The sequence below is a fragment of the Lygodium microphyllum genome, chromosome 20, assembly GCF_053477565.2.
Source record: "Lygodium microphyllum isolate KBCC chromosome 20, Lygodium_microphyllum_v1.1.10, whole genome shotgun sequence".
NCBI lineage: Eukaryota > Viridiplantae > Streptophyta > Polypodiopsida > Schizaeales > Lygodiaceae > Lygodium > Lygodium microphyllum.
Window position 1 is genome coordinate 139,914,499 of NC_141154.1, and position 24,043 is coordinate 139,938,541.

General features: G+C 42.2%; 1 pseudogene; it reads right to left on the minus strand.

Moving 5' to 3' along the window:
* Nucleotides 1-5,401: 5,401 nt before the first annotated feature.
* The window catches only part of LOC148019475 (uncharacterized), a 43,641-nt pseudogene continuing 24,999 nt past the window's right edge, over nt 5,402-24,043 (minus strand).

Genomic DNA, 24,043 nt, shown 5'->3' on the forward strand with positions numbered 1-24,043 from the left:
GTGTGCCCAAGGGTATTACATAGGGAATTGCTAGATTTGGTTACCTAAAGCACATGCGTCACCACATCTTTCAAGCAAAGCCTAGCTCTTGCCCAATGTAAGCAAATGCAAGAGACGACCCAAACATAGACCACCGTCTAGGGTAAAATCCCTAGAGCAATTGAGACCTCCCAAATGAAGCCCATTAAGCCAAACGTGACCTATCAAAGAAAGGATGACCAGCCTAACATGGCTAAAGAGCAAGCGTTGCACACAGTTGCCATATCTAAAGAAAGGTTAATAGTGCTCAACGAGCTATCCATTTCAAAACAGGAAGCTAATCACCATTCACATGGTGCTAGTCAAGCTTTGAGAAAAGCTTTGAGCAAAGGCTCAAATGGGGGGGAACATGACACCTTTTAATGAGCAAGGAACAACCACTAGAGGCATCAGCTAGCCAACCCAAGAGCCCCGAGTCACTAAAACCTTGTTCACCTGGGTAGAAATGGGAAGTATGGCAGCAACAACCTAGAAAAGTATCGTTGTTCATTCTACATAGGCAAATACACAAGGAACAACTAAAGGTGATGCCAACTTGTACAAATCTAAGTAGCTACCTCAGCAGTCAGCCTTAACTAGCGAGTGTGCTGGCACAGGCCCTACTACTTCCAACCCTGGGTCCCAACTATCACAGCCTTCAACAATGGTGACAACGCCAGTTACATCCATGAAGAAACAAGACCTTGTCAGCCCATGCTCCTCCTTGACACCTCCAAAACCTCTAGAGCACTCAAAGCCTAGGCATAAGAAGAGGTCTCTCATAAGAATGGGTGAAGAGATGGCACAACAAACTAATGAACTAGAAATGAAGTGCTAGGCAAAGCTAGATCGTAAACTAACATTGCTTATAGACTCCTACGTCCATACCGACATTGGGAAACCAACACCAGAGCACACAAAGCTCATAACAAAACCCTTGACATGGGACGAGTGGCAACACATTTGATCTCAATACATGATCATTGTCAAAGAAGTCATGAAAGGTATACCAAAAGCCACAGCTAGATAGCTACGCTTAATTTCCTCCTTCTATACTGCCTACATGTGACAGACAAAGAGAAACTTGAAGCAATAGCACAGAAACTGAAAGGACATGATACCTTTGCACAGAAATGGTATTCTAGGTCAAAGTCTAGCCGCCAAAATTAGCCATCGAGCGACTGATGACCATTGTAGAGTGTACTCTATAGACCTCCATGAAGGAGTTCACATATATTTCCCCTACCTCTCTAAGAGTACTGTCCACTATCCGTAGTGTCACATTTCCCACCACTATCGAATAGCACCCCTTGTACAATAAAATTCTTGTAGAAGAAAAGCTACATGTGGCCAGTAGGTTAGGAGTCGAGAGCATGGTCCTTGATGTTAGTGCGTATGTCCTTCATCTTACCCAAGGTCCTGCAGTCCTTGATAGCTATGTTGCACTTCAATACAACCCTGACTTCTTCGAGTCTGAGTGATACAGCATCTAATCTACCCCCTAATTCTTTTATCACATCACCCACTACTACACCTACTCATGCGAAGCAAAATGAATTTGGTCAAGATCTTCCCCAACAAGGATCAGGAAGAAAAGAGTAGTAGAAATGAGTGCCTAGACCACAAAACAAGGTCACATAAAGAAAGCAATAGGAGAGACTCTAAGGGAGAGAGTAAAGCACCTTTCAAGACACAAGCACAAGAGAGCCAAAAGATGAAAGGGCCCCTCAAGTCCTAGAGTCCTTCAAAAAAAATCCAGAATCTAGACCAGTAGTTGCCCACAATTGCCGCCATGGTCACATTCATCAACCCAGCAGTTACTACTTCCAATCATGATGAGGGAACACAACTGTCGCACTTCTTGGCTACCACTAGACCCATCAACTTTTCCCAAGAGCATGCTCCCAATGATTTAGAAAAGGGTGCTACCAGCATTAACCTAATGAGCCCTAATGAGTCAACATCTCTCCCACCCAGCTCTCAAACAGAGTTGGATACAATCTCGGAGGAGCGGCGAGCCATGTGGAGGTCCTACAGAGATACAACGTATGTGTAGCTCCTACTTTGCTTTGTTTATTAGTAACTGTTAAAGGTATGAGCTTAACTGGGACCACCCTAGAATACCCCCTGCTTGATAAAATTCTCACAAAAGAGGAGCTACATATTGCTAGCCGGCTCAGACAAGGAACTGTATTTCTTGATGTCACAAAATATTTATTTTTGCTAGCAAATTTACCACACTTCCTTGACATTTGTGCTATACTTGAATACAATCCTAAGTTCTAGAATTGGCTTTTGTTCTCTCAGTGTGACATGGTAGCATAGTTGTTAGAACTGCATATAAATAAAACTTGTTCTCCATGATGGTGTATAAATAAAACCAATATAGAAAAATCCACGCATACCACAATATCACAATCCCTACCTCACTTGAAAAAAATTTCACTTTTTTCATGCCGGGAGCAAGTAAGCAAAGCTGCCACTTGGAATTTGATAAGAATCTCAACCAATTGTCAAGTTATAATTTTTCTTGATCCTATTCCATATGCTTTCAATTTCTATCAAGTGACTGTAGACAAATAGGTGACAAATGGTGAAATCATAGCAAACAACCAAGCGCTCAAAAACATGGGAAGGATGAAGACAAGGATGTGAAGATTTCTTAATGTATTCCATGGATACAGGAGACGAAACTAGACAACAAGAAGTTGATCTTGCCAAGCAAGATGGACTCTACATGCTATCTCAACTCCTCTACTACTTCAACATGAAATACCGAGGTTGGCCACGAATCCCAAGTGCATCTCTTCATCAATGCAGATCCTCTACCATCGAGGCCTATGGAGAAATCACTCTATAGTATTCATCATTCTCAGTCCAATGGACCTCAACACGTTCCACCCTATTTGAACGGCTGAAAGCCTCATTGTATGGCATTATTGTAGTATCCCACCCAAAAAAAAGAAAAAAAAGAAAAGCAAAAATGCATGTACACTCATGGCACCGCACCTAGGGATCCTCAAATTAGGTACGCCCCGTGACCTCGGTCGGCTGGCTCTGTCCCTAATCCCCTAGCCCTCGCATATTCCCCCACCTCCGCTCAGGGCATATCAAGGGCAAGACATACTTAGGGAGCACACCTCACCTACGGCTAGACCTGTCACGCTAAGCCACTTACATATCTCCATTCCATCACAAGTAGCCATTAAGAAAGGAAGCAAGGCACCACAAAAATATAAAACCCTCTTTGGCCAGTGTCTCCAGTGCTCTTCCAAGTATACCTTCCCTCGGCATTGACAATTTTTCCATCTTGTTGTATCCCTTGCTTTAGCAATTGTACCATTACGAGAAATCAGACCAGTAGTCTTCTAGCTAAAGTAATACCTAAGTATGCACGATAGGAAGACTAGCACTACCCCCTAGAAAGAGACCGCACGCGAGATTTTCCACTTGTAGGTACTAAAGATTCCAAAGACTCGGGTATCAGTGGCTCTTCTTCGACCATCAACCCACTATTTTTGTCCTTTATCTCATCACTGACACTTGCTAACGATGCTTCCCATTTGAAATTACTAAGTAGAATCCCAAAGATGCCAACAACTTCAGTAGCCATGCCTATTTCCACCACCCAACTACTATTGACCAAGCGCTGTCCGCATCCTTCATCAACAACTCCATTACAATCTCTCCATGGTGACATACAACTGTCCCTAGCATCCACGTCTTTGGTACAAGCTAATGCATGCTACCTTTGATAAAGAGTGCCATGGGGCTGGCACTCAGCTAGGAGGGGGATAATGTTAATTGTAAAATGAGACAAATGACAGATGGGCAAAGACAGAAACAAGGTAAAGGCGTAAGGTGTACAGTAATTTTTAGGAAAGCCCATAGCCATATAATTATTTGTAATATTATTTTGAGAGCCGGGTACAATACCTGTGCAAATTGTAATATTCTCTGCCAAAGATAAAGACCCGCAGCTCAGTGAGGGAATGGGCATCAGCCCCATTCATTCCCACAATGGGTGTACTCTAAATATGTAAGCTTAAATTGGCAAAGCCCGATTGAGAGCCAAACAAAAGAGATAGGTACCCAATTTAAGAGAAGGGTGTGAGAGGTGGAGCTGAGGTGAGGTTAGGACATCTCTTCTTCCTCTCTACATCTCCTCTCTTCGTGGAGCGCTCGAGGAGTGGATCGGTGGTGACGAAGTGATGGAGCTGAGGGAGAAAGCCATGCTTGGGTCATGGGACCATCATCTAGCCTTCGAGAACATCGGACTACAACGTGCGAGGGCAAGCCAGTGAGTCCACTACAACTTGGTCATGATAGATTCTTTTACTGCTGTTTGAGAGACATTGGAAGAGGAAGGTGAGAGACTAGGTGAAAGATAGTTAACCCTAGACTGTTGAGAGTCCTGAAATAATAGGAGCTCTGTGTGGTCCCAACTATCAAGCAAGGTTGAAGCCTGTCACTCTTACCATGAAAGGGGAGGAGGAGGAGAAGAAGAAGAAGAAGAAGAAGAAGAAGAAGAACAAAAAGAAAAAGAAAAAGAGAAAGAAAATCAAGGAGAAGGTGAAGAGCTTTACTATTCCTCAATCTCTCATGCAAATATAACTCTCACTCACATACACTCGTATGTGCACACATACACACACACACTTACACACACACACAAAACAACGATGAGACAGAATGGTAGAATAGAATAAGAGATTGCATGCTCAATAGTTGCACTGATAGAGCTTTCACAACATGGATACACTAACAAGGATACTTACAACTCAGACCTCCCACCCTTATATATTTTGAAATTAGCATTAGACCCCCCTTTGTGAATTAGGGTTTGCATCCCTTTATGTTTCAGGGTTTCCACCACTTTTTGGTATCCTATAGGTGGTAGTACGTTAGGGCACTACAACATATACGAGGTATAACGACGATAATAGTGACGGAAATAGTCTATTGGAAAATTGTTCCCATCGTCGCTATTTGCGGCGCTATTAGCATCGCTATTTTAGGGATGCTAATAGCGATGCAAATAGCGATGCGTGCAATAAATTTGCGACAGTTATAGCGAGGAAAATAGCGACGATAACAGAGAAAATTAAAAAATTTTGTTGTGGCAGGGTTGCATTTTATAGTTGTATGATACCAAGAGGCAAAACATATACACAATAACCAACGAGATGCTAGTATAAAACATGGATACAACAATCAAAATACTGCATCTCATAGCTGCACTGTACGAAGATAATAAAACAATCATAATGTGGATATAATGTACAATCACAAGCCGTAGCCGTGAAAATCCTACAATGCTAATGAGAAGGCCACAAAGCCCTATACAATAGATGATACATGTCGGCTCTTCCAAGTGTGACCGCTACATATCATCCTCATCAGATAGCTCCTCGTGACGCAGTGGCTCCTCGAAGGGGGTCTGCAACACAAATTAAAATAGACATAAACATAAAGACGAACCAATAAATGCATTAAATGAAAAATAAACATAAATACTATTAAGACATACCGGACTGCCGCAAGCATAGAGTCTGTCGATGAGGGCATTTAGACCATACTTCTCCCCATACGCTATCTCGAGTGCAGTTGGATGGCGATTCGTGATGGAATACTACATCATAAAACATTAAAAACAGACGTCACGTTTTCATTTACAATTACATTAATATAAAACATAGTAAGTTCAGGATTTAGTGTTGGAAAAACTTACAAAATCCTCCAAGTAAGTCCTCTGGCACCACTCCCATAATGATGTATCACTCCTGCCCTCGCCGACTCTCTCTGTTGTCTCCACTTGTCGGGGGTCCTTGTCGCCTCGTATTGGAGGTTGCTACAGTCCTCCATGTCTAGCCAATTGGGCTGCCCCCTCCCCTCCTTGAGTGATGTGCGAGCGCAGGACCGTCTGTGGCTCTGGTACGCTCGCATAACGTCTATCATCCATCCCCGAGAAGTGATCACTGCTAGTAGGCTGAGAAAACTCTTGATACAAAATCTCCACAATGTGATCCTTGCTAGCTCGGGGGACATCCTTCCAATCATCTATCATGTTGTGTCGAAGGACCTCTCGACACAACTCATGCATACGTCTAGTCACCATCTTCCCCTCATCATTCATGCACAAGCGCCCTGTCTCCTCATTTATAACATAGGAGTAGCCTAGTGGGGTGGGTAATGCGTAGGGCCTCTCCCATCTGGGGCCATGCCATGGGGTGTGCTCTGGTGATTCACCCTACGGAGTCCCCTGCAACGAAGGGGTGGCAGTAGCAGATGGCTAAGCGAATGCGGGCATCACCAACGGGGGAAGCGGTACCTAGAGGTGTGGGGGCAAAACTAGGTGATCTCTCATGTGAGACCTGCTGTGGTGAGATCAAATTGGTGCCTCCGCCTTCGGAGCATGATCCGTCTCTACTAGTCCCACTCTCTCATCTATGTGAATGTGGTGTGCCACCCTCTCTCGCTAGTCTAGATTGGCGACTATGCCTACTACTGGAGATCGATGCCTCTGATCATGCTGCTGAACCCTGAAACCGAGCCGATGTAGATGGAGATAGGTGCTGATCTATCTTGTCTCTAATAGACGTCAGCTAGTCTGGCGACATACGCACAAGATATGCCTCAAACTTCTCATCTGTGAACGATCGACTCATCTTGATCAACCTACACAGAAGGAAAAAAGAATATTTAAAACTAGTTTCTCTCACCTCTTTTTCCCTCTTTCCCTTCCACCTCTCTCTCTCTCCCTCTCTTTGTACCTCTCATCTTCTCTACCTTTCTCTCTCTCTTTCTTTATGATCTCCCTCTCTCTCTCTCCCTCCCCCTCTCTCCCTCTCTCTCTCCCTCCCCATCTCTCTCTATCTCTATTTTTACCTCTCCATCTCTCTCTATCTCTATCTCTCTCTCATCTTCACACCCTCTCTCTCTCTATGATCTCTATCTCTCCATCTCTTTATGATCTCTCTCTCTCTCTTTCTTTATGATCTCCCTCTCTCTCTCTCCCTCTTTCTCTCTCTTTCCCTCCCTCCCTCTCTCTCTCTACCTCTCTCTATCTCTCTCTCATCTTCTCCCTCTCTCTCTACTTCTCTCTCTCTCTTTATGATCTCCCTCTCTCTCTCTCTATTTCATTCTCCACCTCTCTCTCTCTCTCTTAAAAACTATTACATTTTTTTCATTCTCCCTCTCTCTTCCTCCCCCTCTCTCTCTCTATTTCATTCTCCCTCTCCACCTCTCTCTCTCTCTCTCTCTCTTTCTATCTCTCCATCTCTCTCTCATATTCTCTCTCTCCTCTCTCTCTCTCTCATCTTCTCTACCTCTCTCTCTCTTTCTTTTTTATCTCCCTCTCTCTCTCTCTCTCTCTTTCCCTCCCTCCCTCTCTCTCTTTCTCTCTCTTTATGATCTCTATCTCTCCATCTCTCTCTCTCTCTATTTCTCCATCTCTCTCTCTCTCATCTTCTCTATCTTTCTCTCTCTCTTTCTTTATGATCTCCCTCTCTCTCTCTCTCCCCCTCCCTCCCTCACTCTCTCTCTACCTCTCTCTCTATCTCTCTCATCTTTTCCATCTCTCTCTCTACTTCTCTCTCTCTTTATGATCTCTCTCTCTCTCTCTCTATTTCATTCTCCCCCTCTCTCTCTCTCTCTCTCTCTCTCTCTCTCTATTTCATTCTCCCTCTCCACCTCTCTCTCTCTTTCTACCTCTCCATCTCTCTCTCATATTCTCTCTCTTTCTCTCCACCTCTCTCTCTCCACCCCTCTCTCTATACCTCTCTCCCTCTCTCTCTATCTCTCTCCCTTCCCATCTCCCTCTCTCTCTCTCTCTCTCTCTCTCTCTCTCTCTCTCTCTCTCTATGATCTCCCTCTCCCTTCCCATCTCCCTCTCTCTCTCTCTCTCTCTCTCTCTCTCTCTCTCTCTCTCTTTATGATCTCCCTCTCTCTCTACCCCTATCTCTCTCTCATCTTCACACCCTCTCTCTCTCTACCTCTCTCTCTCTATGATCTCCCCCCTCCCTCTCTCTCTCTCTCTCTCTCTTTATGATCTCCCTCTCTCTCTATCTCTCTTTCTACCCCTCCATCTCTCTCTATCTCTATCTCTCTCTCATCTTCACACCCTCTCTCTCTCTCTCTCTCTCTCTCTCTCTCTCTCTCTCTCTCTCATCTTCTCTACCTCTCTCTCTCTTTCTTTTTGATCTCCCTCTCTCTCCCTCTCTCTCTCCCTCTCTCTCTCTCTCTCTCTCTCTCTCTCTCTCTCTCTCTCTCTCTCTCTCTCTCTCTATGATCTCTATCTCTCTATCTCTCTCTCTCCCTACAACAAAAAGGCTCCATAGACACGCTTGTAGACGCAATATTTGAATTGTGAAAAAAAAAGTCGGGTGCGTTTATTAACGTGTCTATTTTCGCGTCTACAAAATCACGTCTAAAAGTGCACTTATAGACAGAAGTAGACGCACATTTAGACGCGCCTATAGACGTGGGTATAAACGCGCTACGTAAATATATAATCATATTTAAAAAATGTGGATATATTCATATTGTGCGTCTATACACGCGTGTATCTACGCGTCTAACACCGCGTTTACTCTGAAAGTTTTTTACGAGAATAGACGCGCATTTATCCTACAATTTAGACACGTTGATAGACGGGCAAAACAGAGGTATGAAAAAAAAACCAGAGAGCATGTGGCTAAGCCACATGCTCTCTGGTTTTTTTCCCCCCCATCAACATAAAATTGTATACTTAGGGAAAACAAAGAAAGATTATTTCGAAGATTGGATACTGAAAACAAAACAATGTATGTAGCACACAAAATTTCATATATATAGATGAAACGTTTTTACATTATGAGTTCTAGTGCTTGTGACATCATGATCGCAAGCACTAGCTGAAAGTAATACATATCAAAAATGAAAATTACAAGCCAAGGGGAGGCATGCATGCATGGGGCTCCTCTATATCTCCTCAGAAGAGGCATCATCATCTTGCATGGGGTTCGCCTACACAAAGGATTAAAGTATATAAATACCATTACAAATAATAAATCATATTGATCTATACTTTTCATGTAAAAAATAAAACATACCTCTTCTGGTGGTGGAATCCTCATGGCGCGATTATATTGCTCCTCCATGATGAGTCCCTCCTCGTAGAAATGCTGCCAAGTGGACGCCCGGTTATGACCTCGATGGTAGCCTACCTCTCTAGGAGTAGGCATCCTACCAACGATATGGAACTACAAAACAATTTGAATATACAACGTATTAAAACACACTACATAATGAAGTGAAACAAATTGCAAAATTTAATTTAACAAAAAAAATCAAATAATACTTACAAACTCAGCCTCCCATGACTCCCTGCCACCCGATCCATAATGCGACGATCCCATGGTTGCCATCTAGATACGTCGCACCTCTGCATGCTGGCGACTTGTCATTTTCTCCGTTGCTCTCTTCTTGGCCTCTTTCCACTCCTTGCGGTGGCAATTGGGTGGTTGGCCATATCCAAGGCGCCCCTGCTCTTGTCTCCGCAATGACTCCTTGGCGCACGTCATAAGGTGAGACCTCTTGTTATGAAGCGCACATCTCACCTTTAACCGTCCCCAATCATCTGAGAATTGTGAATTCTCAGGATTAGGGTACCTTTTATGTACTGCTCGCAGCACCTCTTGCCACAAACCATTTTTTTGGTGCTTGAAGGGAATCATGCAATCTTTGTATGTGGCATGCACGACACTCCTCAAGTAGGCTATCACTTCCCTCCCCTCGAAGTCATGCAAGATACCACCAGCATCAGTGATAGAGTAGTACATTTGTGGAGGCTCACCTCTCTCATTTTCCGGTGAGCGTGATCGAGAGCCACCACCTAGGCAACCCCCACAAAGCCCTCGACCTCCTCGTCCTCCCGCACCACTCTCCCTTCTCCCTCGACGTGCACTACCCTCTATCTCACTCGATACACGTGCCTCTGCAGTACGTGCTTCGGCCGATCCATGTACCTCAGTTTATCCCTGTCATTAGGAGAAATATGGACTCTCTTTTTTGCCCTTTAAGGGGTTTCTCTCACCTCTCTCTCTCTAAAAAGAGATTCCAAAATAATATTATAAAAAGAGATCTTCTACAATCAAGAAAATCTCATTTTTGTGTTTTCAATAGATTTCACCTATTATTTTATTCCCAAACTGCAGGATAAGGTCACTTTTTCTCAAAATCCTCATAACTAAAAAAATACAATTCTATTTTTTCTAAAAACGCAGCCAATCATTCTTTAATGCCCTCATGACTCTTTAATGCCCTCTTTAGTGCCCTCATGACTTTTCAATCATTCTCATTCTCGCTTCTTAAAAGGGCGGAAGTTAAAAAACGATATAAAATGACGTACACATCATATTTTAAGATTATTTTTTACCCAGAGACACCTTTTTGACTCAAGAGTTTCCTTGTAAATTTTCGTCTTTTTTGGACAAGTATATACCTATTTCTGGGCATTTTTTCATTCCCTCAGAAAGCTCTAGTTTTGTCCCAAATTTTGTGCATTCTTCTCTTTCCCTCCAGAATATGGTTTCTTGCATACGAGTTCTTCTGAAGCAGCATTGAGGAGTAGTTTTGATACCATTTGTTGAAATCAAAGAATCTCTATCTACAACACACTCTACCCTGCTACAAGCCATCTTCCTCTTTAGAAATATGCAGTAAGAAATCTCCGTCTTCAACAGTCTATACTACAAGCAATCCAGTGATAATGGAGGTATCTTTATTTTTTAAATCTTTGTGATGTTATTATTCTTCACAGTTGTTGTTCAGTCCTTAAGCATCAATTCAGAGAGAGAGAGAGAGAGAGAGAGAGAGAGAGAGAGAGAGAGAGAGAGGAGGGGAGAAGGGGGGGGACAGAGAGGACTGTGTGAGATGAACAAAGAAAATAAGTGATAGAGTGACAGATAGTAAATTAGGGTAGAAGATAAGATGATGTTATTGTTTTCCACTAGCCAAGCTTCAGTATGAATGTGTTTAGGGTTTCCTTGATGAATTTTTGTTGAGAGAGAGAGAGAGAGAGAAAGAGAGAGAGAGAGAGAGAGAATATTTTGGATAGAACAGAAGATAAGATTTGATGCTAATTAGAGGTAGATTAAAAGCCAAGATTACAGGCTGATTAGGGGTTGATTAGGGTCTATCAAGACTGAAAGCAAGAGAAAGAGACAAGAACCAACTGGGTTTTAAAAAAAACACAGATATAGTGAATCAAAGGGGTGTAGTTCTGCTATTTGAATGTTAATCCAAGTTAACATTTGCATACTTTTTTTTTTGCAGAATGCAGGTGCAGGATGTACCAAGAGAAAGAGAGATATTCACTTTCAATTGGACGATGAATATGCACCAATGTTCAAAAGAACTGTGGAAAGAGATGATGCAATAAGATGTAGGATGCAACAAGAAAGAAATGCAGGGAAAAAAAATGTGGACCTTTGGGTTGATGGGTGCATTTATCCACCCGATCCACTCACTCGAAGGCCACCACAATTTGAAGGGCTTACATCATTTGTAAAGTTTGCTTGTGAAGGCAATGAAGGATTGTATGGATACACATGCAGACTTGTCACACAAGGAATAGCAGGGGCTCATCAAACCTTGACAAATATGCAGACAAGATTACAAGGGAATATGCAGTCTTTGATGGAAAAGGATAGATTATTGGCTGAGAAGGATAGAGAGAACCAGAACCTACAACAAGCAATGTCTGTCATTGAAGATGCTATGCATGCTACACACGTGCAGAATATGGAGTTACAGTCTAAAGTCAATGACTTGGAGAAGGAGAATCAAAACATAGAGAGGAAGCTCACAAAAACTTTGGAGATTGGGCCCACTTTAAAAACCAAAGGGGCACGTCGGCGCATTCGATCCGTTAAACCAATTGGCCAATTAGCCAAAGGAAGTGGACAATATCATAGACGGATATATGCTCAATCTACTACAATGAGAAATATGTTTCCTCATGCAGAGAATGATACTATTGCCAAAGTCCTTAGCAAGAATATGGTAAAAAATGCATTGGAAAATCGTAAATTCAGGGACATTGTGGATGGTGTTGCTAGTGAACGTCTTAGGGATGTGAGCAACTTGTTTACTGCTACAGATGCTCAGGGATTATGTGACAAGGTGGGAATGAGTTCTGAGTCATATAGTATGCTCTATCAACAATTGGATACAGGTTTTAAGCAAGTCTTCAATACTAAGCGAGTAATGCCTCTGCCAAAACCATTTCACGTGAAGAAGGCTCGAAAACAACTAAATGAGAAAGTTTTAGAACTAATTGGTGAGCCTACGCATCTGGAACACACACACATATTGAAGTATGGTTCCAAAGAAGTTGCCTTTGTATTGAATGCATCCAACAACTTTGTATTGGATATATGTAGGGTTCAGATTGCTATGGTCAAGTTTTACAATATGTCTATGGAAGAATGTAGAGGCAAGCTTAAGTTTGTCCTCAAACTTGATGAGAGTGAGATTATCAAGGGGCAAAAACTTGAGCGTGTGAGTATAACACTTATGAATCGAGCATTGGATCCCAACATCGATGAAAAACATCCTTTATACTTCAGTGTACAATCGGAGAATGAAATATGGTGGCTTGCAGCATTTGAAGTACCAAAGGAGGACCATGAAGTACTTAAAGTTTTTTTTAACCTCACTAATATACCCAGTGTTATTCAACAGCAAAATAATGGAGCAGTTTTACATGTTGAGGGGTTTGGGGACTATCAAGTTGAATGGCATCTTGCATGTGATTTAAAAACATTGAAGTGTATGTTTGGTTTATCAAATGCAGCAAATGCAAAATTTCCGTGCATATACTGCATGCAAACTAGGAAGAAAGGGAAAGATGGAAAGAAAGAATGGCTTGCCAAGGCAGGACAACAGGGTGCTCCGACACGTGATCAAAAAGTCATGAGAAATGGAATGCTAATTCCAGTGGATCCAAACTGGCGCCCTATTTTGGAAATACCACTAACAAGGGTTCACTTTTGCACATTGCATTGTTTGGTTAGAATAATTGAGAAGCTAGTATATGAATATATATGCTTTGCATACAAGATGCAGCCCGTGTCAGAATCTGATGCTACATGCAAGAAGGTAGAACAAGTCCTCTCTGAAGTTGGATTGCACGGAGGCCAAGTAGAAATAAAAAAGGACGAGAAAAAATCGGGGAAGAGTGGAAATGTTCCTTGTAAACCATGCTTTGGCGGACCCAAGGCTGGGAAGTTTTTATCTCCACCTCGAGATGAGGAAGGCAATATACTAGTAAAACAACCAAAGAAGTACGAAGCATGGAAAAAGTTGCACCTTGCTGTTTCAAATTGGAGCAATGGGGGACGAATGAGGATTGCGAAGGCAGAAGTGTGGATACACCTAGATAGATTAGCAGCTCTCTTACAGAAGTTGGGGTTTATGGATGGTGATGCCAATGCATTTAAAGAAACAGCTGCTAAATTTCATAAGTCCATGGTGGAGGCATGGACTACAAATAGCATAACACACTACATGGTCAGTATTATCACCATTGCAAAAAAAAATCATCATTTCGAATTACTTTGTGTTTCTAATCTCTTTTCTTGTGCAGCATATACTTGAAGCACATGGTCCATACTTTGCAGATCAAGGAAGTTTTGCAATATGGTCAACTCAAGGCATGGAAAGATCTCACTGGCAAGCTCGCTGTGCTTTTCAAAAGGCAACTGATCATGGAGGTGGCATCAATGATTCCAATTCTATGAGGCAATTATTCCAATGGTGGTATAGGAGACTAGAGATACGATACGAGGAAAAAGAAAAGAAGTCCAAAACATCTCAAGCAGAATCTATAAGAAGGGCAATATATGAAGTGAGAAAAGCAAGATATGAAAACAACACAGCTAGACAACGGCACGTAGAATGGTTGGCAACCCAAGAGAGAGATGGCAAAAAATGGAGACCTAGATAAAGATAATAATTTTGATGCATTTAGAGTCCACAAGAGAGCACAAGTCCCAAGGATATGACACATCAATACTCATATCTCTAACATGAGATGTCTTATAAATTTTCTTTAAAATTTCAAAGGTTTGTCACTATATTTTTCAAAGTCGATTTCGAACTTTGTTTTTTAATTATGAAAAGTCCATTTTGAAATCCTAAGACAAAGATATGAAAATTCTAAACATTGGAACATTCATTGGCCTAGAGAGAGAGGGGGGGCATGAGGGGGTGTCAGGAGATAGAGAGAGGTAGGGATGGGGTGGAGAAATGAAATGAAATGATAAATTTAAAATTCATTTACACCACAGTAAGTTTGAAAGTTTCGTATTTAAGTCGTCTCTCCTTTCATTTTTTCCCATTGCTCTCCACTCTACCCTCCACCTTTCTATCCTTCATTATCACAGCCATGGCATGTTCCAAGCTTCCTATCAAAAAGGCGCCTGCGAGAGCAAGAGCTCAACACTCTTCCGAATCTAGTGAGCGTACTGTGAGTGACAAAGATCCCCTGGTGACCGATAACGGTGGCCCTACTGCAGCCAATAATGGTGGCGCTACTGTGGCCAACAATGGTGGCCCTAGTATGGTCGATAATGATGGTTCGCCATTGTCCAGAAATGGTGGTCCACATGCTCCAGCTGCTCCACCTTCCACTACGGCTCCAACTCGTAATACACGCCCTCCAACACATAAAAAGCGAAGATGGAGACCAGGCACAGCTGCGCTACGCGAGATAAGGAAATTCCAGAAGAGTGCCGACTTGATTATTCCTAAGGCACCATTCTCCAGGTTGGTGCGAGAAATACTGCAAGATCTACAGTCAGGGCATCATCACAAGTTCTTTTCGAGGAACCAGGCAAGGAATGTGGGGCGATGGTCAAGCCAAGCCTTGCTTGCTCTCCAAGAAGCAGTTGAAAGCTACTTGATTGATCTAATGAGTGATGGTCAACTTTTAGCCATTCATGCCCGACGTATCACTATTAAGCCCATAGATCTGGTTCTTGTTCGCAGGATCCGCAATAACAAGGATGCATTTAATCTTAATGTCAACAATATGCTTTGAGAAGCTACCTTGTAATTGGATCTATGTTTTTAGCTCAGGTTTGGTTGTAGATTGTAAGGATCTTAGTTTTGGGTTATCTTTCCAATAGACCTTCAAGTATTTGATAGTAGTGGCCTGCAAAATGGAGCTAAATTTTCCCTAGCTCTAGTCGTACTTGGTGCGATGCACTATCTACCGTGTATTTCATAGTTTCGCAATGCTAAATCCAATATGTGATATTCTATTTTGACCATGTTTCGCATTGTGTGAATTTTCAAGTTTCCAATTTTGTAAGTAGTTTTGTTGAGGATAAATTCAATGTGCAACCACGTACACGTCGGTGATCAGTTGTACATGGGCCGATGCACTATATCCTTACTATATTTAGTGGTTTGGCAACAGTATATCTGATGCGATATTCCATTTTACCCATGATTTATTTTTTGTCAATTTTTAAGTTTCCAATGTTTCGCATTGTGAGGTTGACAATACATTTAATCTGCAGTTGCACACACTCATTATCAATACATTTAATCTACAGTTGCGAGGTTGACAATACATTATCAGTGCAGTATAATGCAGTTAACGCATTTTCAAAAAAAGATTGAACCGTCAAATTTATAAATCGGAATCTGGTGAAACTTCACCCTCATGTTGGGCATTAGAAAAACTCATTTATATTAAAAATTTGGCCCCATCAGAAGCCTCTGGGTCACCTGTCCGGAGGCTCGCGTCTGGGGCCCTGAATCCCCAGCCCCATCAGAAGCCTCTGGGTCACCTGTCCGGAGGCTCGCGTCTGGGGCCCTGAATCCCCAGATTCAAGGCCCAGACGCGAGCCTCCGGACAGGTGATCCAGAGGCTTCTGTTGGGGCCAAAATTTTTTTGGATGGTTGATGTGTCCTTGAGGAGCCTACAGGTAAAATTTCATGTGAATCGGAGCACTGGTGATATTTTTCCTAAGCGTGGATTCATTAATTGAAATTTTAGGATTTTTGAAAAGTTTGGCTATAAGTTTAAAGTTTCACCTCATTTTACACATTTCACTTTTGAGTTCTGAGTTCTCTCTCCTAGAAGACATGGTACGCACCAAGCAAGCGGCCCGGAGATACCCCCCTGGAAATTCCATACGGCAGCCACGTCCTCCAGCTCCACCACCACCACCACCACGCCAGCATCGCAAGCGTCGATGGAAGCCAGGCACAGTGGCTCTTCGCGAGATCCGCCACTACCAGAAGACCACTCACCTCCTGATACCGAAGGCTCCATTCCAAAAGTTGGTGCGGGAGATCATGGAGGGCATACTGATCATGAACAACAGGAACCAGTTTCCAAACACATCACGCGCGAAACAACCGGATCGCTGGACTGCCCAGGCCCTCCTCACACTACAAGAAGCTGCTGAAGCCTACCTCGTCGACTTATTTGGAGACTCAGTCTATGTAGCGGTGCATGCAAGGAGGGTCACTGTCACCGAGAGGGATCTGCGGATAGTCAGGTTCTTTTGGCGATGGAAAGATAGTCCTCACGGAGGTTAGCAAGGATAGAGGTGTACAAACTCAAAAGCACATGGAATGTAGCTTCTGAAGACATTTTGTAAAGCCTTGGTCGTAATGGACCCCATGTAAAATTATTATTAATACAAATACAAAGTTTTTGGCGCGTCTTATTTTTGTTTAGTCACTTGATATTTATTTTATTTACGTCGTTGAGTTATCGTTACATGCGTTCGAACAAATACATGTTGCGCACGAATTCGATAAAGCACTGTGTATTAAATTTAGGGTACGAATTGTGTTACGTATAAATTCGATAAATAAATGTAATATTCAAGTTAAAAAAAACAGTAAATGACACGTATCACAAACTACATTGCACGCGAATCCAACAAACATCAGTTTTCATTACTTGAAGAGAAGATTACAAAGTGCAGTACATCAATGATGCGATATCAGTAGGCAATAAGTACATCTATTCTCTCCTAGGCTTCTTGGAGCTAGGGTCCCCATGGTCAGAGCTATTCTTGATCATAGGCAACAATACATTTTGCCCCAATAGTTCCTGTCTAATGACAGTGGGGTCTTCAACACCGGCAACCATGCCACGGGCCACCATGGAGAAAAGTGGGCCAGACCTAGTACTCGTGAATAAGTAGAGAAGCTTCGAACGTCGAAGCAACACTACTTTCTCCAGGCTGGAGTTGGTCGGGATGGTCTTGAAGGGCCCAGCCTTTGTTAGTGCCCTCAACTTCAAGAAGTTCTCTGCAAAAGCAGGGGAGCATGTCTTATGAAATACAATAATGTCGTTGACAAGCTGCCCAACATACTCCTTCAATGCCGAGTCTTGCACCCTTCCTTGGCTACCAGATCGGCCACCCTGCCTAGATGAAAACTCATCTATATAGACAATCTCCTGCAACACACAAGTTCAGTATCAGACTCACTATGCATGGAGTGTGCTGAAGATATATAAATCATATTCATATGAAACTTAACCAGTAGGGTCTCTAGGGCATCGGGAGCACACACATGTGTTTTTGTCGGGATCGGACCCCCAGAAGTGCCCTGGCCGGAGGCTCGCGTCTGGGGGCCTGAATCTGCATAACCAGTAGGGCCTCTAGGGCATCGGGAGCACACACATGTGTTTTTGTCGGGATCGGGCCCCCAGAAGTGCCCTGGCCGGAGGCTCGCGTCTGGGGGCCTGAATCTGCAGATTTAGGCCCCCAGACGCGAGCCTCCGGCCAGGGCACTTCTGGGGGCCCGATCCCGACAAAAACACATGTGTGTGCTCCCGATGCCCTAGAGGCCCTACTGGTTAAGTTTCATATGAAACCGAGAACATTACCTTCTCTGCATCATCTATCTGCCGCTGTAATGGAGCATCCAGGTCTGCTCCTGCCACTGGGCTGCCCTCGTCTCTCTCCTGGGTAGGCACTGCATAGTCGGGTCGAGGACCAAAAAGGCTTTCCTGCAACCGCTCGAACTCCTCATCAGAGATCTGATACTATGGCGCCGCATCCTCAATCTGCTCCTGGATGCTCACAATGGCAGAGATGTCATCGATGCTCGTGCCATCATAACGAGCCACCTCATCAACATGTGGTGGGGCATCCTGTAAATCAAAATCTATGAAATCACTAGGTGCATCACGCACCATGATACAGTATAGTTCTTCTTCCCTAAGCTCCAACAACTCTAGCACATCCTGCATGAGTAGATATTCCACCCCCTCGATGGTGATAGCATGGAGAGAAGAGAGGGGTGGCTCTTCGCTCGTGGGCATCTCATCAGGGCAGGGAGGTGGGTGCACAATGGCCAAGCTCTGTGCTGCCTCAACACTCAGATCGAGAGTGATCTCCTCAGGCTCCCTCTCAAAGTACTCTAATAGTGGCCGAGAGGGTGCGTCGATGTCCTCGTCACTGTCCTCTTGCACCTCAGTGCACATAACATATATGGCAAAGGCGGCATCCCTCTCAATGAGATCCATCGTGACGTGGTCCTGTGACGAGGTGGGCACTGCTCTAGCGCGGAGATGTTGCCCCACATGCACCAGGGCTCGACTTATCACCTTTATGGCTGGATCCGGCACACAAACTATACAAAAAATCCATGGGAACCCACCTGAGAGTGGAGTCGGGAATAGAGCAAGTGAGAGGGTTCACTGCATCACAAAACGATGCTAGTATACTAGAGTCAGGGTCTACAGCGGAAAGCGACCTCTCTAGACTCAAGGTCACGCAAAACCTAGGGTATATCTGGTCCCCTATGTGCGCGTAGCATGTGGAACTGATCCATGTGGCGAAGGCGGGAGTGGTAGCCATGGCACACAAAGAGAGAAGGAATGAGAACACAAGTGTAGGGAAGTGAAGAATGAAAGCGAAAATGAGTTTGGAGTTATAGCTTTTATGTGTCTAGGGTTTTAAATAAAGGTTCTTTATAAAGTTATTAATTCTAAAGTTTCAAATTAAAACTCTTACCTTAGTTTCTTTATTTCAGTACTTTAAAGTCACTGTTAAAATTACTCATACAGACAAACGCTTCGTTCTACATCATTATATCCTCGAATATGTTTGGGTCGCTGAGTATATTCAAGTCTAACGAGAGAAAATATATAATTTTTTAAAGAAAATAAATCTAAAAGGCCTTGAAATTCCCTTTGGATCCAATTTAATATTAAAATGTAATAAACGAGCAGCAGAGATGCGCTACAATATATCATTGTGCAAAGACAATATTCTCTAGATTATAGACCTCTAACCTGCAATTTAATTATGATTTTTAACTGCACGATTGAGTAATTACAGTATGTATTATCGCACGCTTGGATCACAGTAAACTAAAATTTAAAGTACTCAGAAGTTTAAAAAAGGTATGTATTCGCTCTTTATAAAGTTTTTTTACAAGGATTCCACTATCTCAAGGATATGTGGAGAAGCACATTGTTTACATGTCATGGATTGCTCACTACGAGTCCTGACTTTTCTATTATCTAACTTGAAATAGAAGTTGTAGAGGGGCTCACTAGACATTAATTGGATTTCTTGTCTCAGAAAATAAATGGGCCAATGACTCTCTGCACTGACTATGAAAGGATTATGACCACTCCACAAGATTACCACATCTACGAGCGCTGTATGTGTGTCATCTCGGATATCTTGATCCAAGCTGATCCACTCCCCTCGCAAAAGTCGCCATCTTCTATATCGAAAGCGAACGCACAGAGTTTGTCTAGCAATGAAATACCTGTAATAAAAACAAAAATAATGGTAAGTGATCAATGCGACTAACATAACAATTCATCTAAGCGAGACCTATGTCAATTAAATCAAGGTATGCAAAGTAGTAAAAAAGTTTTACCTGAATGTAATATCAGATTGGTTGACCCTGCACTCAATCGTCTCATCAAAATGTGTTCTTTTGACTTCCCAAGACTCACCCAATAGCTGACTCATCCATTCCTCGGATGGACACTTGCATTGATAAGTAATCTTTGTTTTCTTCAAAACATCACATGAACCAAACAAATGTGCAAACAATGAGAATGGAATAAACCAATTAAGATGCACATCTTTGGAGCCTGTGGTGGGTTTCATAGCACTATTGATGTCAGATTTTATCTTCGACTTGCAAGCTCCTGACAACTCCAAGCTACCAATGAACCATTCACCACTAGACAATGGCGGCAATGGGACATGCTGCAATCTCTGGCTTTCTACCACATACAATGAATTATAAAAAAAGATATTTTGAGTGGCAAGTTGACTTGTAGAGGTATTATCATAGATCAAAGAACCTATCTCTTCATGCCAAACATGTATCTTGCCGCTTAAACATTCCACATTCTGCCATTCATGCAAAGTCGATGGATATAGAGCTGTCAATCAAACAAGACTGAATTAGAATACTGCAAAGAATTTTAAAAACAACTCTGATACAAAAGAATAATCAATGATAAAATTTAACAACTTACTGTTTTGTTTATAATTTGCAATGTTGTTCTCATCGTGTACAGAGATTTGTTTATGCGTATAAACATGTTGAATCAACACTTCTGTTACTGCACTTGTGCCATTAAACACTTTTCTGAACTCTAGAATTCTACCTTTCCAATGTTTGCTAGGGTTTGCAACATCCTTGCGCTTGACCTTGAAACTCCCTCGAGTACTTGGGTGCATCAAAATCCAATCCAACTTATAATACTTATCACAAATCCAATTACCGCCATTATCTTTCCTATTGAAGACCTCCACTGCAAGTATGCTACTGATATTTTTCCTCCGTGAAGACATCTGTAACAACCAAATACAAAAGTTACCTATTAACATGTGTATAATTTGCAAATGTTATCTCCAAATGAAATTAAATTTAAATGGATCAATTTAAAAAAGAAACATTGTACCTGTAATTTCTTTCACAAAGATCCCTAGATATGTTGAACAAGAAGTTGACTTATAGCAAGACCATTGTTCCTTCACTGACAGATTCCTGTAGTACAAAAACAAAAGAAATATTGGGTCAACACATATATATAACTTATATAGGCTTTGTCCAAATGCGTTGAAATTTAACCATGGAACAGTAGTAAAAAATGGCAATATACCTGTGGCTTTCTCTGCAAAAAATCCCAAAGATATTGTAGAAGTTGAGTTCTTAATAAATCATTATTCTTCACCCTCGAAGATTCTTGGAGTAAAAAAACAAAGGAAAGCTCAGTATGCATGTAACTTGTATACATTTTGTCTAAACGAGATAAAATTTAACAGTGGAGCAACAAAAAAACAAGACAATATACCTGTAACTTTGTTTACAGAGAAACCCTAAGATGTTGAAGAAGAAGTTGAGTGTTCAAAATCCCAAAGATGTTGTAGAAGTTGAGTTCTTAATAAATCATTGTTCTTCACCCTCGGAGATTCTTGGAGTAAAAAAACAAAGGAAAGCTCAGTATGCATGTAACTTGTATACATTTTGTCTAAACGAGATAAAATTTAACAGTGGAGCAACAAAAAAACAAGACAATATACCTGTAACTTTGTTTACAGAGAAACCCTAAGATGTTGAAGAAGAAGTTGAGTGTTCAAAATCCCAAAGATGTTGTAGAAGTTGAGTTCTTAATAAATCATTGTTCTTCACCCTCGGAGATTCTTGGAGTAAAAAAACAAAGGAAATCTCAGTATGCATGTAACTTGTATACATTTTGTCTAAACGAGATAAAATTTAACAGTGGAGCAACAAAAAAACAAGACAATATACCTGTAACTTTGTTTACAGAGAAACCCTAAGATGTTGAAGAAGAAGTTGAGTATTCAAAATGTCACTATTATTGACTATAAGAGACTCCTAGAGTATCAAAACAAAAGAAATTACATGTCAGAGAATGCACATAACTTGCACAGGTTTTCTCCAAACGAGATAAAACTTCACCATAGAACATCTATGGAAGAGAAAAATATACCTGTAGAGTTTTGTGAAGAGAATCTTAGGGCTTTCGTAAAACAAGCTCTGCTCTCATGAAACACATGAATCTCTCTCTGTGCTTGTGCAAAGCAAATGAAATTTTACAGGGTTACAGACATGGCAAGAAACAGTGAGGCTGTAAAATTTCGTCAGGAAAGAAGAAGCGGGGAAAGAGATATGACAAATTTGAGTTCCGCCTAAAAAAGAGGGGGAAACTGAAAAGGGGAGAAAAGAAAAGTCAAACATAAAAAATAAGAAAATGAAAATTCGAGGCACAAACTTCCAAGAAGTGACAGCTTTGTACTCCCCTTTTCCCTTATTATATTGCTGAGGGAAGATTTGGTCCAAGATATGGCTAGAAGATTCATGTTACATGAATCTGGAATCCCAGCTCTCTCATTGGTTAGGCCTATATTTGTTTATTCACTCCTTAAGGGGCAAAAAAGAGAGTCCATATTTCTCCTAATGGTAGGCAAAGATGTAATAGGTGTCCCGGACATTACACTGAAAACCTCATCTGTAGTGGGAGGGCGACCAAGATAATTGGTCATCTCCCCTATGAATTGCTCCTTGTTGAATGGGGTGCTGGAGAATCCAGGATTCCACATCTACAAAAAAAAAATCATATTACCCTATGTAGATAAAACATATTACATACAGCGTCTATACCTGCGTCTCTGTGCACGTCTATACTTGCGTCTCTGTGGGCGTCTGTCAGCGCGTGTATCCTCACGTGTACATTGCAAAGTACATATGCTCAAAGACGCGCCCCCAAAGAAACGTTTTTCGCATCTATATCTGTGTCTATACTGAGATGTAGACGCGCTATTAGACACGCTTGGTTAGATGATTTTAGCACACGACCGCCATTATTGATTTACAAAATGCAATACATAATGAAATCACAAATCCTAAATACATAAACAGAGCAAAGAGAGGAAGAGAGAGAGAGAGAGAGAGAAAAAGAAAGAGAGAGAGAGAGAGAGAGAGAGAGAGAGAGACTCACCTTGGGTGTTTGGTGTGGCGGGCGGTAGCGCTTCTTCCTTCTCCTTCTTCCTCTTCTTGGTAAGTTACCCTCCCTTGATGCTTGCTTCCTTGCTTGCTGCTTCTTCTTGTTCTCCTCTCTCTTGTTCTCTCTTTCTTCCTCTCCTTGGCTTTCCTTTTTCCCTTCTTGTGTGTTTGAAATGAAAGAAGAGGTGAGTCATGAGGAGGTGAGGCATGAAAAGACTAGGTGAGGCATAAAGAGACTCCATGTCGGCTAAACTCAAGCTTCAGAACCGCAAAAAACGTAGGAAAGGAAAGGCATAGTTTGAAAAGAAATGATTTAAGTATGATTTTAATTTTGACGTGTGCGTCTATTTTTGCGTGTATAAATGCGTCTATTTGCGCGGATATAAAGACGCAAAAATCGCATCTATTTACACGCACGTTTACACGTGCTTATAGATGCTACGATAGACGCGCCCGACTTTGCGCGTCTAACATGCGCATCTATGCCTCGTTTCTGTTGTAGTTTCTCTCTCTCTCTCCATCCCTTTATGATCTCTATCTCTCCATCTCTCTCTCTCTCTCATCTTCTCTACCTTTCTCTCTCTCTTTCTTTATGATCTCCCTCTCTCTTTCTCTCTTCCCCTCCCTCCCTCTCTCTCTCTCTTCCCCTCCCTCCCTCTCTCTCTCTACCTCTCTCTCATCTTCTCCATCTCTCTCTACTTTTCTCTCTTTATGATCTCTCTCTCTCTCTCTCTCTATTTCATTCTCCCTCTCTCTCTCTCTTTCTATTTCATTCTCCCTCTCCACCTCTCTCTCTCTCTTTCTACCTCTCCATCTCTCTCTCATATTCTCTCTCTCCTTCTCTCCACCTCTCTCTCTCCACCCCTCTCTCTATACCTCTCCCTTCCCATCTCCCCTCTCTCTCTCTCTCTCTCTCTTTATGATCTCCCTCTCTCTCTATCTCTCTTTCTACCTGTCCATCTCTCTCTATCTCTATATCTCTCTGATCTTCACACCCTCT